Source organism: Schistocerca americana, chromosome 1 (genome assembly GCF_021461395.2).
Source record: "Schistocerca americana isolate TAMUIC-IGC-003095 chromosome 1, iqSchAmer2.1, whole genome shotgun sequence".
Taxonomy (NCBI): domain Eukaryota; kingdom Metazoa; phylum Arthropoda; class Insecta; order Orthoptera; family Acrididae; genus Schistocerca; species Schistocerca americana.
In genome coordinates this window covers 766,737,384-766,754,347 of record NC_060119.1, presented here as the reverse complement: position 1 = coordinate 766,754,347, position 16,964 = coordinate 766,737,384, and positions in this window count along the sequence as shown.

The window sequence follows — 16,964 nt, the reverse complement described above, 5'->3', positions numbered from 1 at the left end:
GATCTTTGAGTTGGCACAATGCAAATATATTCTTAGCATTTAGTTACTGAATTTAGTTCTGGATGTTTGCAGAGAAAAGGAAAAGTCGGTACTTCTCGCTAGTGGAATATAATGTGAACCAGCAACTACCCTTTCCTTAGAACACGACTCAAGCAGGTCCTCAAGTAGGTAGCAAGGCACTGCTGCATTCTGTTCCCTGACATTGCTCTGATGACGGTTAATGCAGATAGTTCCGATTATGAAATACAAAACGTATTGCAGGTTAGTTCCTAGGATAGTAACATTAAATTTGCGTTGTAGACGGCACATGAACGTGACGACTATCCATATTACTCATCAATATAAAAAGACAATATTTTGGGAATTTAGCAGGATTACTCAAAATGAATTCTGAAATTGGGTGACTGACTGCACAGGTGCTAAACGTCGTCAAGAGTATACGATGTCCTAATCGCATTAGGAATATGAAGATCGTCTTCGACAGCTCGCAATTTTCACATTGCTATCTCCACCCTACTCCAGACAGCCCTCGGTGGAGTTGCACTACGTTGCCGATGTTATGGAAGGCCTTCAAACCGACAACAGACCACATATTGAAAAATACAAGCGAATTGTCTTGCAGCGTAAGCTTATTGTAACTAATCTAAAAATTATTGGAGAGGAACATTGTCCTATTCAAAAAAAGTAAAATGTTACACACTGTTGACGTCAAACGGACATTATTTATGTCCTGTCTTGTGTCCTACTCATCTATAATATCAAGTGTACTATGAAAATGATTATATATAGTGGATGATAGGGTAATGCATTGATACCAGATGGTGGGGGCCGGCCGGTGTGGCCGTGCGGTTCTAGGCGCTTCAGTCTGGAACCGCGTGACCGCTACGGTCGCAGGTTCGAATCCTGCCTCGGGCATGGATGTGAGTGATGTCCTTAGGTTAGTTAGGTTTAAGTAGTTCTAAGTTCTAGGGGACTGATGACCTTAGAAGTTAAGTCCCATAGTGCTCAGAGCCATTTGAACCATTTGAACTATTTAACACAAAATGACATTAAAAATTAAAGTTATTCACGAGCAGCTAGTTGAGAATATGTATGAACATTAAATGACACGACGAACTGAAATAATATGACGAAGAGTTCAGCGCTCACTGGGAATAGAGCCCCACACATATCGTTGTTGACTACACACAAAGAGACGTCAGCTACCGAATTTTTCTCCACCAGCTGCTCAGAATAGCATCTTGAACTTACAGTCATCTCGCAAATAGTTCTGTGTCTCACTGGGAGTTAAAAACGTCAGATATCGTCAGTGTTGACAACGAATGAAAATACATTAAAAATCAAAATTATTATCCACCAGCAGATAGGTGTTCTCCTGATAGAGCTTGATAATACATAATTAAATCTTTAGTGCCGGGCCAGGATTCGATCCCATTCACGCGTAATATGTGAAGGTGTTGAGGAATCTGCAGTTTTGAACAAACAACAAATTGTAGCCGAACTGTATTGCCACGAAGGGATCAAATTCCGCGTTAAGGGCGATCTGAGTTGCATTCCCAGTTTAGAACCAATTTTATCGACATACAGAAGCTCAAATAAAAGATGGAATAAGTGTCCTGTGACCATACATAGCGTTTGTGTCGTCACTTGAAATAAATAACTAGTATAAGAAAGGTTACTGGTGATAGAGTTTCTACATGTCGCCACTCCAGACTTTATTGTGGTTCAACCTACCGTCTACGTGGTAAAGAAGGAATATCATCTTTAATGTGAATTTTCAGACCACGCAGCCATTATATCTCCTTCACTTGGTGTAGCCAGGAGAGAATGGAATCTGTCTCTCCCTATCTAAAATCATTGACGGAAGTGGGAATCGAACCCAGACCATAGGTATAACAACCTACCATCCGTCCAACAGACCACGAAATCCTCTTCTCTGCGAGTCATTTTTCTATCGTAACGCAGGTGCGCCACACTGGATGAGAATTCTGACACACAGGCTCCCTGTAGTAATTTGCAGCATGTTCAGTAAATTCATTTACTTGGTTGACCGAATCACCATGAACTAGCTGCCTCGGCTACCCAGTGCATACATTCGACTATTTTGTAATCACAGAAATAAAATCACGTAACTGCCACCTACACACAACTGCCAACAGTGTAGGATGCAGAAGTTTAAATAGGAAGTGTTCCTTTCCACTTGAGCTATTCTATTGCGCTATCTGTTACTAGAAAACGTCGTTCAGTCCAAAAGAAAAGCTGTAACTGTTTGTCTCTCAGAAGTCAAGACCTGGCCATATGCATAATCTCACAGTGCTGTGGAATCCAAAAGTTCTGGAGGAATAGTTGCCGAGCTCTGGAGCTTATGTAGCTACGTGTCAGCTTGTAGCATAGATAAAATGTCGCGAGTTCGAATACATTCAGTGCTACATTTTTTAAAACGCAATTCTGCTCTCTGCTGAAGGTATCAATCTAATGGAACTTTGAACATAATTCCCTTCACTTCTCAACCCAAAGTAGTCGCATGTGGAAAAAGGGCTAACTACTGTGACATTTTGTTCTATTCAGGTTTAATAGACAGCAGGCAGCAGATGCATCTCGAAGATGTGCAGGGAGAGCGCATCGTGCCATAATATGTCAGAAAAGTATTTTCTACATTAGCCGTCGTGTGGTAGTGATATTTTATTCTTCTTCAAACTTTGTTTGACAGCTTTAACTCAGAACAAGTTTTCTACATGCATGTAATCAATAAACTGCATGTGCATTGTCAGACTGTCATAGGTAACATCAGAGAATTCGCATATATCGTTGATGATTAATTTCTCTCTCATGTTTACTATTGTTTTAACAACACTAAAGGAAACCTTACGAAAATTGTGCACTGTATTATAAGAAATGAAATAAAACTAACCATGATAACCTTACGACGAAAGTATCTGTACACAAGCATGCCTCTATCGACACGAGTTAGTAAAATACTACTCACTTAGATTTTGATTGGGTCTGTGTTTAATTGGTATGCTGTGTCATACTCAAGAGGTATGCAAATGTGGCAATTCATAAATATAGTTACGTATTCCTAGAAACCCAAAATTCGCTTGGCAGCAGCGGAAAGAGGCCTTACCTGTTGTGCAGCATTGTAAGTTTTTCAACATTGCACTATGAGCTGAAAGCATTTTCTTGCGATTTCCTTATTGATGTTTGATCTGACTGCTTGTAGCTCTTTCACAGAAGGGATAAAAATGTTACAGTCAGTGAGACTGGAACTGCGAACCGTAACAGACGCTTTTTCACAGGTCAGCACGTTACCACAGAGCTGGCGAGGAGGTATGGGTCTCTGCTTCCTATTACGAGGGCAATGGGAACTCGAACTCGTAAACCGCTATTTGAAGGTCGAGATTAGTTGCGGTTTCCACCTGCAACGACTTTACTGGGCTGAAAACCGTAAATTTTCAATCTTTTGTTACCCTTCAAGCGATAATAACTCAGATTATTCAATGGAAATGACAGGTAAAATCAAGTGAACTTTGAGGCTTAATTCCGTGCACACCAGGAAGTAACTCGTCGATCACAGAGTTGCCAAACATACGTTGCCTTGTTGCCAAATCTCAGTTACAGTACCAGCAGGAAGAAGACGAACCGATGTGATCCTACAGCGGTCTGGGAAGTGACCATAGCTGGTGTCTCCAAGTCAAGGCTGCTACGGCCTGGAATACGTAATGCGTCTGATTCGCTTTCTGTAACTAGGTTTAGGGACTGGAGCGTAGTTACTAATAATACTCAGAACTGACTGCAAACTGAGCATAATAAATCAGTAACTCTCATTGTTGTTTTTATATTTCTTTCGTAAGTGTACTCAAAACTAAGAAAGTCATTCACAGGCGTTTTCGTGCCTCGCCGATAGTCGAGCACAACATACAAATAAAAAAAAAAAAAGAATGTGTGTGTGTGTGTGTGTGTGTGTGTGTGTGTGTGTTTGTGTGTGTGTGAGAGAGAGAGAGAGAGAGATAAATAAAAAGCAATGAGAGAGAGTGTAAAAAATTGTTGTAAAAAAATTGAATCATGGTATTTAAAGAAATCTTTCATTAAAATGACATGTTCCACATCATTACGAAATGTCGTATTCATGATCTATGGAACAAGAGTTAATCTAATGTAATCTAATCTAATCTAATCACATCATATTGATGATTAGCCATGAAGAGTCATGAATTACCGAAATTTTGGCCCATACCAGTAACCAAATCTAAACTTGAAAATAAAAGACGACAATTTTTGTAATAAACCGTGACTCCTATCAAGACCCTTTCGTCCCTGTTATCTAACCACGAAAAATGTCTGATATACCTCCATCCTGAAGTAACAGAGTGTGCATGCATTTAAAGATGAAGTGCATGATGTGAAGTTCTGTGACGGAGATACGAACCCAACACGTAATCCGGTTGTTAACTAAGAAAAATCAAATGTTACGTATCGGTTTTTCTTACGAGCCGCTAGGCGTCTGAATCTAAAATAAGGATACAAACTTTTGTGCCTAAGGGACAATCGAACTGCACACCTACCGTGCATCCACGAATATAGCTTAAGTATCAGTTGCTTACTCATGAACAGTAAGATGTGCGCGTGTTTGACCAGAAATAACGACACCTGTTGCGATTGTTGGAAACACATGAACAGACATTGTAATTGCGCGTTAATTTTCACTAGCAGGTGGGTGTGCACTTGATAAAGCTAGAAATGAAATTATGAATATTTTTGTACTGGATCAGGTTTCAGACCCACATACTTACCTTTGGAGGAGACCTAGAGAAGATTGCAGTCTTGGGAAAAGGAACGGAATGACTGAACTATACTGTTCCGAGAGATTCAGATCCTCGAAAGAGGAGATACGAATTCGAATCACAGTCCAGCACCAAATTTTTAAACGTCTCTAGTTCAATCAAGTACAAGTGAAATAAGAGCCCTGTCCCTTTAAATGGCTATCGGTTCATCAAATAAAATAAAATTTTCTAATGTAAGTAAGCTTACTGGCGACTGTATTTCGTATTTCTGTTTACCATGACTTCCGCTGTGTCATTTCCCAACGTAAACCGGCTCTGCCCTGTTGGTAATGAAGGAACATGATGTTTAATGCGGATTCTGGATTATAACGTCTTTCTCTTGAGGTTACCACAGGTAAAATAAATCTGTTTGTGCCTCTTAAAAGTAAATGCCTGAACCCACGTATTGCACCTGTGATAGCTCGTTCCACCATACCATTGTGCCCACATTACCCAGCCCCAAGAGTGTGCTGTAACGGATGATGTGCTTAGCTTACAAAATTAGTCACGGTGGAAAAAATGCGAGTCTATTAAATGGTCAAGTAGAAGCAAGCTTCTGACGCAGAGATTATGCTATTCTCATGTCAGCAGGATGTAAAGACTCTTCTAGGCATCATAGGCTGGATGTGAAGCCATTTTGATTTTTCACAAATTCAGCAAATTTCTTAGTTCGAGAAAATCCACTGTGAAGTGTGAAGTTGCCGGATAATTCGATTATTACTGTTATTATTAATATCATTTTATTCATACCGCTGCTGTAACACAAGTGCTTGAACATCATTTAATGCCTTTTGGTCACTATAGATGTAGTTTCCCAAGAACAGGTTCTTTCCCTGTCTACGGAATCCTTTTCATGTTAATATCAAACACCAGAAATTACTCGCAGATTACTTTAAAACTAAAGTAATTGACGAAGACGTTACTTGGTAACAAAAAGGCACTGCCTTTCTTCATTTACTTTCGCCTAGAAATGGCTATCGAGTACTGACAAACCAAAAGGCAAGAGATCTTACTGCCTTCCGATATACGTTGCTGTTAGTTCTTCCACATGATTTGGTCGACATGACCTGTTTCAAGTTGTGTATGACAGACAGTGTTTTAGAAAATCTATTGTTTCCCTTTGAAATAAACAGAAGTATTTTCATTCTAAGCTGTCCAAGTACAAAATTTTCGCAATATTAGTTCAAATTTAATATTCGCTTCTATAATGTAGGAAAGTATTTCACAGTCGCAAAACTCGCATCCGAAACGTTGACCTTACTCTTAGTCGCTGCCCATAAATTCTAGCTCAGAGTGACACCAGTTTAAATAACCTAATGTAGCGAAGACTGTTTGCCAGTGCTCTTTCTCACCGGAAAATACGCAATTCACTCATTTGGCTCCATAAGTAAACTGTAACAGTAATTTCTGTGTGAAATTTGTCAGTAAGCTTTTGCCTTCCAACCGACAAAATACGGCAGAGTACGGCCGGTAAACAATTCACAAACCACGATTTAGTGCCAATAAGACGATTTCTTTAAACATTGTCGAAGCTGAGGGAATTTAGTTTCTGCTTAAAACGTCTTAAGTAGCAACGTTCACAGATATCTCAAATAGGAAAAAGCTGAATATCCAGGTACGAAGGTTGTAAAACAAACTTCCCACAGTTTGTGTCAGGTTGATCTTTTCGTCTGATAACACTGCTTAAGTATTTTGTCTAAGAGGTATCACAAGTAGTATACCTGTAGCTGTGGGAATCATTGGTTGAAAACGAGTTTAACACCAATGGGTACAGTGCTGCTAAATTTTCACAATTATTATCAACCTAACTCTGAGTTCATCCACAAACTGAGGCGTATTTATAATATTGGAGCTAGACTGTGTATCCTTGTCTTTCTTGAGTGGTCATTGGAAGGCGTTTACACACACGTATACAATACTATGAATACTTCAAACGCTATGGTTAACGTTGCTCTCATAAACTACTTTTTTTTTAAATTCTTCTGGGTCTTCAGCGTGCAATATGTGTTGTAGATACAGTCTTAGACCAAAAAATTGACCGCCGAGTCGTTCATGTAAGGTGGACAATACAATCGTGCTCCTCTCAGAATTCTGTGTCTGGCAATATGCTCGATCTAGCAACATGTAGACTGCGGCACTTCCCAGAGGAAGTCTTGACTCCAGTCTTAGTACATTACTCTTGACTACGACCGTAGTCTTGAGGTAAAACGCGAGACCAGCTAATATGATATTGTAGATTCGCTTGAATTACACTCATAACTTCAGCACCGAGAGGAAAGGGGCCATAAAAATTTTGTCGATATGTGCTTTCGGTCGCCAGACGTCATATTAGCTGGTCTCGCGTTTTACCTGAAGACTACGGTCGTGTTCCAGCAGCGGTATGAATAAAATGATAGTAATAATAACAGTAATAATCGAATTATCCGGCAACTTCACACTTCACAGTGGATTTTCTCGAACTAAGAAATTTGCTGAATTTGTGAAAAATCAAAATGGCTTCACATCCAGCCTATGATGCCTAGAAGAGTCTTTACATCCTGCTGACAGGAGAATAGCATAATCTCTGCGTCAGAAACTTGCTTCTACTTGACCATTTAAAAGACTCGCATTTTTTCCACCGTGACTAATTTTGTAAGCTAAGCACATCATCCGTTACAGCACACTCTTGGGGCTGGGTAATGTGGGCACAATGGTATGGTGGAACGAGCTATCACAGGTGCAATGCGTGGGTTCAGGCATTTACTTTTAAGAGGCACAAACAGATTTATTTTACCTGTGGTAACCTCAAGAGAAAGACGTTATAATCCAGAATCCGCATTAAACATCATGTTCCTTCATTACCAACAGGGCAGAGCCGGTTTACGTTGGGAAATGACACAGCGGAAGTCATGGTAAACAGAAATACGAAATACAGTCGCCAGTAAGCTTACTCACATTAGAAAATTTTATTTTATTTGATGAACCGATAGCCATTTAAAGGGACAGGGCTCTTATTTCACTTGTACTTGATTGAACTAGAGACGTTAAAAATTTGGTGCTGGACTGTGATTCGAATTCGTATCTCCTCTTTCGAGGATCTGAATCTCTCGGAACAGTATAGTTCAGTCATTCCGTTCCTTTTCCCAAGACTGCAATCTTCTCTAGGTCTCCTCCAAAGGTAAGTATGTGGGTCTGAAACCTGATCCAGTACAAAAATATTCATAATTTCATTTCTAGCTTTATCAAGTGCACACCCACCTGCTAGTGAAAATTAACGCGCAATTACAATGTCTGTTCATGTGCTTCCAACAATCGCAGCAGGTGTCGTTATTTCTGGTCAAACACGCGCACATCTTACTGTTCATGAGTAAGCAACTGATACTTAAGCTATATTCGTGGATGCACGGTAGGTGTGCAGTTCGATTGTCCCTTAGGCACAAAAGTTTGTATCCTTATTTTAGATTCAGACGCCTAGCGGCTCGTAAGAAAAACCGATACGTAACATTTGATTTTTCTTAGTTAACAACCGGATTACGTGTTGGGTTCGTATCTCCGTCACAGAACTTCACATCATGCACTTCATCTTTAAATGCATGCACACTTTGTTACTTCAGGATGGAGGTATATCAGACATTTTTCGTGGTTAGGTAACAGGGACGAAAGGGTCTTGATAGGAGTCACGGTTTATTACAAAAATTGTCGTCTTTTATTTTCAAGTTTAGATTTGGTTACTGGTATGGGCCAAAATTTCGGTAATTCATGACTCTTCATGGCTAATCATCAATATGATGAGATTAGATTAGATTAGATTACATTAGATTAACTCTTGTTCCATAGATCATGAATACGACATTTCGTAATGATGTGGAACATGTCATTTTAATGAAAGATTTCTTTAAATACCATGATTCAATTTCTTTACAACAATTTTTTACACTCTCTCTCATTGCTTTTTATTTATCTCTCTCTCTCTCTCACACACACACACACACAAACACACACACACACACACACACACACACACACACACACACACACACACATTCTTTTTTTTTTTTATTTGTATGTTGTGCTCGACTATCGGCGAGGCACGAAAACGCCTGTGAATGACTTTCTTAGTTTTGAGTACACTTACGAAAGAAATATAAAAACAACAATGAGAGTTACTGATTTATTATGCTCAGTTTGCAGTCAGTTCTGAGTATTATTAGTAACTACGCTCCAGTCCCTAAACCTAGTTACAGAAAGCGAATCAGACGCATTACGTATTCCAGGCCGTAGCAGCCTTGACTTGGAGACACCAGCTATGGTCACTTCCCAGACCGCTGTAGGATCACATCGGTTCGTCTTCTTCCTGCTGGTACTGTAACTGAGATTTGGCAACAAGGCAACGTATGTTTGGCAACTCTGTGATCGACGAGTTACTTCCTGGTGTGCACGGAATTAAGCCTCAAAGTTCACTTGATTTTACCTGTCATTTCCATTGAATAATCTGAGTTATTATCGCTTGAAGGGTAACAAAAGATTGAAAATTTACGGTTTTCAGCCCAGTAAAGTCGTTGCAGGTGGAAACCGCAACTAATCTCGACCTTCAAATAGCGGTTTACGAGTTCGAGTTCCCATTGCCCTCGTAATAGGAAGCAGAGACCCATACCTCCTCGCCAGCTCTGTGGTAACGTGCTGACCTGTGAAAAAGCGTCTGTTACGGTTCGCAGTTCCAGTCTCACTGACTGTAACATTTTTATCCCTTCTGTGAAAGAGCTACAAGCAGTCAGATCAAACATCAATAAGGAAATCGCAAGAAAATGCTTTCAGCTCATAGTGCAATGTTGAAAAACTTACAATGCTGCACAACAGGTAAGGCCTCTTTCCGCTGCTGCCAAGCGAATTTTGGGTTTCTAGGAATACGTAACTATATTTATGAATTGCCACATTTGCATACCTCTTGAGTATGACACAGCATACCAATTAAACACAGACCCAATCAAAATCTAAGTGAGTAGTATTTTACTAACTCGTGTCGATAGAGGCATGCTTGTGTACAGATACTTTCGTCGTAAGGTTATCATGGTTAGTTTTATTTCATTTCTTATAATACAGTGCACAATTTTCGTAAGGTTTCCTTTAGTGTTGTTAAAACAATAGTAAACATGAGAGAGAAATTAATCATCAACGATATATGCGAATTCTCTGATGTTACCTATGACAGTCTGACAATGCACATGCAGTTTATTGATTACATGCATGTAGAAAACTTGTTCTGAGTTAAAGCTGTCAAACAAAGTTTGAAGAAGAATAAAATATCACTACCACACGACGGCTAATGTAGAAAATACTTTTCTGACATATTATGGCACGATGCGCTCTCCCTGCACATCTTCGAGATGCATCTGCTGCCTGCTGTCTATTAAACCTGAATAGAACAAAATGTCACAGTAGTTAGCCCTTTTTCCACATGCGACTACTTTGGGTTGAGAAGTGAAGGGAATTATGTTCAAAGTTCCATTAGATTGATACCTTCAGCAGAGAGCAGAATTGCGTTTTAAAAAATGTAGCACTGAATGTATTCGAACTCGCGACATTTTATCTATGCTACAAGCTGACACGTAGCTACATAAGCTCCAGAGCTCGGCAACTATTCCTCCAGAACTTTTGGATTCCACAGCACTGTGAGATTATGCATATGGCCAGGTCTTGACTTCTGAGAGACAAACAGTTACAGCTTTTCTTTTGGACTGAACGACGTTTTCTAGTAACAGATAGCGCAATAGAATAGCTCAAGTGGAAAGGAACACTTCCTATTTAAACTTCTGCATCCTACACTGTTGGCAGTTGTGTGTAGGTGGCAGTTACGTGATTTTATTTCTGTGATTACAAAATAGTCGAATGTATGCACTGGGTAGCCGAGGCAGCTAGTTCATGGTGATTCGGTCAACCAAGTAAATGAATTTACTGAACATGCTGCAAATTACTACAGGGAGCCTGTGTGTCAGAATTCTCATCCAGTGTGGCGCACCTGCGTTACGATAGAAAAATGACTCGCAGAGAAGAGGATTTCGTGGTCTGTTGGACGGATGGTAGGTTGTTATACCTATGGTCTGGGTTCGATTCCCACTTCCGTCAATGATTTTAGATAGGGAGAGACAGATTCCATTCTCTCCTGGCTACACCAAGTGAAGGAGATATAATGGCTGCGTGGTCTGAAAATTCACATTAAAGATGATATTCCTTCTTTACCACGTAGACGGTAGGTTGAACCACAATAAAGTCTGGAGTGGCGACATGTAGAAACTCTATCACCAGTAACCTTTCTTATACTAGTTATTTATTTCAAGTGACGACACAAACGCTATGTATGGTCACAGGACACTTATTCCATCTTTTATTTGAGCTTCTGTATGTCGATAAAATTGGTTCTAAACTGGGAATGCAACTCAGATCGCCCTTAACGCGGAATTTGATCCCTTCGTGGCAATACAGTTCGGCTACAATTTGTTGTTTGTTCAAAACTGCAGATTCCTCAACACCTTCACATATTACGCGTGAATGGGATCGAATCCTGGCCCGGCACTAAAGATTTAATTATGTATTATCAAGCTCTATCAGGAGAACACCTATCTGCTGGTGGATAATAATTTTGATTTTTAATGTATTTTCATTCGTTGTCAACACTAACGATATCTGACGTTTTTAACTCCCAGTGAGACACAGAACTATTTGCGAGATGACTGTAAGTTCAAGATGCTATTCTGAGCAGCTGGTGGAGAAAAATTCGGTAGCTGACGTCTCTTTGTGTGTAGTCAACAACGATATGTGTGGGGCTCTATTCCCAGTGAGCGCTGAACTCTTCGTCATATTATTTCAGTTCGTCGTGTCATTTAATGTTCATACATATTCTCAACTAGCTGCTCGTGAATAACTTTAATTTTTAATGTCATTTTGTGTTAAACAGTTCAAATGGTTCAAATGGCTCTGAGCACTATGGGACTTAACTTCTAAGGTCATCAGTCCCCTAGAACTTAGAACTACTTAAACCTAACTAACCTAAGGACATCACTCACATCCATGCCCGAGGCAGGATTCGAACCTGCGACCGTAGCGGTCACGCGGTTCCAGACTGAAGCGCCTAGAACCGCACGGCCACACCGGCCGGCCCCCACCATCTGGTATCAATGCATTACCCTATCATCCACTATATATAATCATTTTCATAGTACACTTGATATTATAGATGAGTAGGACACAAGACAGGACATAAATAATGTCCGTTTGACGTCAACAGTGTGTAACATTTTACTTTTTTTGAATAGGACAATGTTCCTCTCCAATAATTTTTAGATTAGTTACAATAAGCTTACGCTGCAAGACAATTCGCTTGTATTTTTCAATATGTGGTCTGTTGTCGGTTTGAAGGCCTTCCATAACATCGGCAACGTAGTGCAACTCCACCGAGGGCTGTCTGGAGTAGGGTGGAGATAGCAATGTGAAAATTGCGAGCTGTCGAAGACGATCTTCATATTCCTAATGCGATTAGGACATCGTATACTCTTGACGACGTTTAGCACCTGTGCAGTCAGTCACCCAATTTCAGAATTCATTTTGAGTAATCCTGCTAAATTCCCAAAATATTGTCTTTTTATATTGATGAGTAATATGGATAGTCGTCACGTTCATGTGCCGTCTACAACGCAAATTTAATGTTACTATCCTAGGAACTAACCTGCAATACGTTTTGTATTTCATAATCGGAACTATCTGCATTAACCGTCATCAGAGCAATGTCAGGGAACAGAATGCAGCAGTGCCTTGCTACCTACTTGAGGACCTGCTTGAGTCGTGTTCTAAGGAAAGGGTAGTTGCTGGTTCACCTTATATTACACTAGCGAGAAGTACCGACTTTTCCTTTTCTCTGCAAACATCCAGAACTAAATTCAGTAACTAAATGCTAAGAATATATTTGCATTGTGCCAACTCAAAGATCAATAGATATGGATATAGATATAGATACAGATTTTTATATTTAAATCCATTCTCGTTCTGCGTTGGAATAAACATCATTCATTATTTGCTTGTTCTTGTTACGATTGTTATTGTCATTCTCTCACTCGCAAGAGTTTTCGCATTCCTATTTGGTATCGATGCACATGAAGAGTGGCTATGAAAGAAGGGAATACTGAATGTTACGTCATGCAGAATACACTCATTTACTTCGGCTCCTCGTGATCTACGCTACAGGAGAAGTGAGATACATAAAGTTGACAGTGTGAGGACAGACCTGGTAGCACAACTGTGCAACTACACAGTGTTACCAGATAAAATGGTGCTGCGGAATCGAAAGTGTAGTACGGACTTTGCCACAGTAGCAGACAGCTGATAATTTAGGACCATGACCGTGGATTACACTTTGGTCAGTGCTGGTTAGAGTGCTGCAACTGTAAATGGAAGGCCTTGTTTGATAGTCTTATGCTGATGCTGTCTGAATAAATTATGCCATTGGATACAAAGCGGTTTAGTTTTGAGACCTAACCCACGAGGGGGGAAGGCACAGTGGTCTGCTTCAGGAATTCCAAGCAATAAAACACAAAAAACAACCCAGGAAGGGAGACATGCATTTGGAATCTGTTCATCGTTACGGGGTCAAACAAGAGGGTAACATTACTGAAACAATGATCGGGCTACTTAGTATATAATAGAGCATACACATTTCAAGGAGGAAACGTATGAAGACGCAGACTTCCTTGTTATCAATATGTGCGGCATATCTTTCGTGTTAACGAAAGTAAATTCCCGCTTTACCTCTTCTTACGTGTCAAATGAAATGAATGCCATGAGGAATAGAATATTTGTTGACTGCGTCTCTTCTTGCTTCCATCCTTACCAACATATTTCTTCATTCTCGTGGTAATCATGACATTCTATGTGTATGCTGCAAAAGATTGCAAGTGGACAAATTCGACATCGAGGTGCAAAGCGTTATATTCAATTCGAATAAGCTTCCGGTGTATTTTTACTTCGTTTGTATTGTTAGATGATTATGAACGTTACGGAAAATTATCTCACATGCTTTATGTTGAATGAGAAACATTGAATGATCCGTTTTGCTTTCCCTACGTTGAAATGATATAATGTCGGCGTCAACAGCCTTCTTCCACGCCGGAAGTTGAAACTTGTATGATTCTGGATTAATGATAATTGAATGTCTCATATGTATACATAGCCCACAAGGCGACGTCAGAAACCATCAGGGGAGAACGCCGCATAAAAACCAAACGTGCGCGTGCGTCTCCACTCTGAAGAACCGTATCGGAGAATCACGGCAAGCATTTCGCTGAAGAGCTGCCTCGTCAGAGAACCTAGAAATGGCAGCGTCGTAGCAAGTATTTGTCAACACTCTCATAGTGCATTTACTTCCGGGTGTAGGTCGGCGTTACCTCGCTAAATTCACTTGACATTCGTTTTCCACATCGAAGACTCGTACGATATAATCCACTGCAAGATTACACAATTAGAAAGTATATTTAATTTCTGGACTCCAAGAACGGCGTTCTTTACATAAGTAACACCTGTTTGTGTGTGCATTCGGGAGGACGACGGTGCAATCCCGCGCCCGGCCATCCTGATTTAGGTTTTCAATGATTTCCCTAAATCGCTTCAGGCAAATGCCGGGATGGTTCCTTAGGAAGGGCACGGCCGATTTCCTTCCCCATCCTTCCCTAATCCGAGCTTGTGCTCCGTCTCTAATGACATCGTTGTCGACGGGACGTTAAAACAGTAATCTCCACCTCCTCTGTTCGTGTGTTTAAGGTTGCGTTTTGAGGCTCAGGCAACATCGCAGTGACTATATTCCGCCTCTGGCAGCCAGTGTGTCGTTAGCTCAGAGGTTCCCTTGTGCGTTGCAGTGCTTGTACTATAAGACATAGCAGTTCGAATCACGGTAGAAGCCGCTGACTACAACCTTCTATTTTCCATTTTAATTAATGGAGTTGCAAACTGCTAGTAAAAATTTCTTATGCGAAATCTGAAGAATGCCTTTAAACATCAATCTTCGTCAGGTTTCGACTTAGTAAATTAAGTTAATATCATGGATTTCTGCTTTGCAAATTCCAAGGCGCTTCACTGTAAAATAGACCCTGAAAAGATTCAAACCGACTGTCAACGATATAAATTTGAGCTTTGTTCGTCATATAGGTCTAACATGTCAGAAGGTTGTTTATGAAGTGCACATGTTCATTAATATAGTTCCCTTCTTCTAAATTTTTGCAATAGCATTTAACTGTAGACGTTTTCTAACACCGGCGTTAGCAATTCCTTTCCGTTCTCTGAAACCTTGAAAACGACAAATTTTTCTGGTTTAAATCTGATGACCTTAACTATCACTTCCGATCAACAATAAATACTTCATGAACTCCAAATGTGCAGTGTTCCTGCACTGCTACAGAGCATGCATTGCAAGGTATTCACACAGTTTATCGCATAGACTTACCATAAGGAATGAAACAAGAACTGTAATACACTTTACACCACAGACGCTCACTCTGGCTTGACGAAAACATCCAAACATTGACCAAAAGTTGCACAAATAATTGAGTTTGAAAGGAAAAGAAACGAGGTATGAAGCATTTATAAATTTATCGAATGTAGTGAGGTGGTTTCATTTCGTCCCAGTCTATAAAATTAAATTCGGGCCATACTCAGCTCTTGCCGATTAATGTAATATAATACCCGCCTACTAATAAGGGCGTCTGTCTCCGTTGCTTTTGAGCGTGAATGGAAATTGTAGAAATTTTCTGTGGAGCAACATTTAATAATAAAGCGTTTTAAATCATCAAAAGCGATGAGCGGTAGCAGGCGCTTTCGATAAAGAACGGGGGAGTGCAGCGCCGCTGCTGTCGCCACGGCCGCTGCCAGTAGCCAGCAAATGGATCCCGGAGCTTTGCCGCATACGGCGTCCAGAGGAGGACAGTCTGCAGGAAATCTGCCGCAAAATCGTTACTGGATAAAATTTAGATATCGGTGTGTCACAAATCGAAATAGATTGAATCTGCGCTACCATTACATTCACGTCTTCAGCATTCAGACAGAAGAGGCTATAAAAATATTTTATGCCAGCTGCTCTCGATCCACTGACATTATGAATAGAAACAACGCACGCTACCGCTAGACCACAGGCGTAATCAGCGTAGAGTTTCTCTATCATGGGACAAGTTTTCCTCCAGGAAGTGCCGCAGTCTACAGTGTTGCCAGATTGTGCAGATAACCGGACTTAGAGAATTAGCGAGTTGGCCAGTTTTTTTGTCCCATGTCGCGATCGGCGCGGACTTAGCCTCTGAAGCGGCCGGCCGCCGGTCAAGTTTTATGTCAAAGAGTGTACCTTATAGACATTTGCCAATTCACTCATTACTCGCGCACGATTTGGTGATTCCAGTAAGAGTTTGGGCAACCTGTGCGCATTCACACAGACGAAGGCCAATGGCTGGGTAGCCTCTAACTATATATATATGAAGACAGTAACTGTTCTGTAAAGAACACATTTTCAGCTGTCCACATCGAGGTATATCAACACCACCTGTCGGCAGCTGAGGGTTTCAGTTAGTCATCATTTATTCCAGGGAAATCTGCACGGTCATCTACAGTATCTGTTCTTTCGAGAACAGTTACTGTCTTCATGTATATACGTAGTATTTGAGATGTTGGTTGTTGGTTTAAAAGGGCGGGAAAAGGGACCAGAATGCGAGGTCATCGGTCCCTTGTTCCCAGTATAACAATTACGCAAGGGAAAGAACAAAACAAAGAAGACGTACAGCACAATAACAGGAGAAAGGAAGAACCAGAAGAAGGACAACAAACACTACGATGGGTAAAACAGGACAAGAAAACCACAGAGAGACGCAAGAAACAGGGAGAACAGATTAAAAACAAGAAAGCAGATTACCATGGCTGGTTGACCAAGAGAATAAAAAAGGAGAAGTCAGCCACTCTGCAACATATTAAAACCTCAACCGTAAAAGCCCTAGGGTGGAGGACACAAAGGGACAAAGGACATGCGCTAAAACTCATATCAAATTACAAAACCTATCCTCACGAATAAAACGTAAAACTAAAGCTGCTGTTGGAGGAGGAGGAGATTAGTGTCTAACGTCCCGTCGACAACGAGGTCATTAGAGA